We start from the raw sequence: 1637 nt of genomic DNA on the forward strand, positions 1-1637 counted from the left end.
GTGTGTGTGTGTGTGTGTGTGTGTGTGTGTGTGTGTGTGTGTGTGTGTGTGTGTGTGTGTGTGTGTGTGTGCATGCGTGCGTATATATATATGTGTGTGTACGCGCACACACGCGCGCACGCGCGCGCGCACGCACACACGTACGCGCGCACGCATGCACACGTACGCACGCACGCACGCACACACACACACGTACGCACGCACACATGCAAACGCGCGCGCAGACGAGAAAAACTGGAAGCCGGCCGGCAAAAACACGCTCAACCGCGTGACATGGCAGACGACAGTAAACATGCTGTACGTTCAGAAAGTCCGCATTTTCTAGTTTTATCTAAATAGGAAAAAACACAGCTGCCGCGTAGGACGAGGATGTTGACGATAGACGATGTTGACGATAGATGATGTTGATGCGGCTGCGCGCTCAACAACAAGATGGCGGCGCTGCGCTAGCACCGTAACCGCCGTCGCCATTACCGCTACCGCTACCCCTCCCCTCCCCCCACACTGCCATCCCCACCGCCACCATCACCGCCCCTCCATTCCACACACACCACCGTCACCCGCGGGTGCGTGCTAGCGCATGCGCGTAGAGACGCCACGTGCGCGATCGTCGATAAATATAGCGCGCTTTGAAGACTGTCGCCGTAGTGACGTCCGCATTCTATCCCACCCGTCAGTACCTCGTCCACGGAAGGGTCGACGTTTAGCGTCAGTCTATTCTGGGATTGGCAATATTTGCGACTTGTTTTCCAGAAGCGACCGCCCTCCCCCTCCCCCCTCCTGCTACCCGGGAAGAGCCCTGGCACTGCCGGCGGTGTCAGTTTCCCATCTGACGTTAGAAGAGGCCGACGCGGTGGCGTACGGGCGTCTGCTACTGCAGAGTTAAACTAATTTGGGACGTCGACAGACGTCGTTGTAAGAACGGTGGCCAGATGCCGTCTCTTCTCGCTGACACGGCTTCTTCTTCTTCTTCTTCTTCTTCTTCTTCTTCTTCTCCTTCTCCTTCTTTTTCTTCTTCTTCTTCTTCTTCTTCTTCTTCTTCTTCTTCTTCTTCTTCTTCTAGCCTAGCTCACCCACCCAGGGTCCTGCATATATAGCTATTGCCGTGGATATCTCCAGTCCACTCACTCGTAATACTTTCCAGAATAATCTGGGTAGAATAGGTCTGGTCCTGGATTACGTTTTGTGGACCCCTGGGGGTGCAGGATGTTTCTGGGTAAACAATACTAAACATGAACAAATGACTGGCAACTGGTGTGAATTCGCGCCGTGCTAGAATGTTCTCAGTGGGTGCCATATTTCGAAGTTTTTTCAGCTTTATATATTTCACCGTCCTCTAGATTCGGTCTTCTCTCTCGCGTCCGTTCGTTTTCTTTAGCTTTCCGCTCTCTTGTGATGGTCTCTCATCTACTATGTTTATTGATAAGAAGCGAGATAGGGAGAATAATTGAGAGAAATGGACAAACAAAGAGGGAACGATAAATGAGGCAAGGACGAAGATGCTTGAGGAAACAGTCACTCACGGGGTACGCACACGCACGCGCGTACTACGCACACACACACACACACACACACACACACACACACACACACACACACACACACACACACACACACACACACACACACACACACAC

The 1637-nt window shown here is 52.5% G+C and overlaps 1 protein-coding gene across 1 annotated transcript in view; it reads right to left on the reverse strand.

Annotated features, from left to right (window-relative positions):
* LOC106816370 (myosin heavy chain, muscle-like) overlaps positions 1–1637 on the reverse strand; it is a gene marked incomplete in the record, with an annotated part of 20477 nt that overhangs the window by 9715 nt on the left and 9125 nt on the right.

The sequence above is a fragment of the Priapulus caudatus genome, unplaced genomic scaffold (genome assembly GCF_000485595.1).
Source record: "Priapulus caudatus unplaced genomic scaffold, Priapulus_caudatus-5.0.1 Scaffold1360, whole genome shotgun sequence".
Classification (NCBI taxonomy): Eukaryota; Metazoa; Priapulida; class Priapulimorpha; order Priapulimorphida; family Priapulidae; genus Priapulus; species Priapulus caudatus.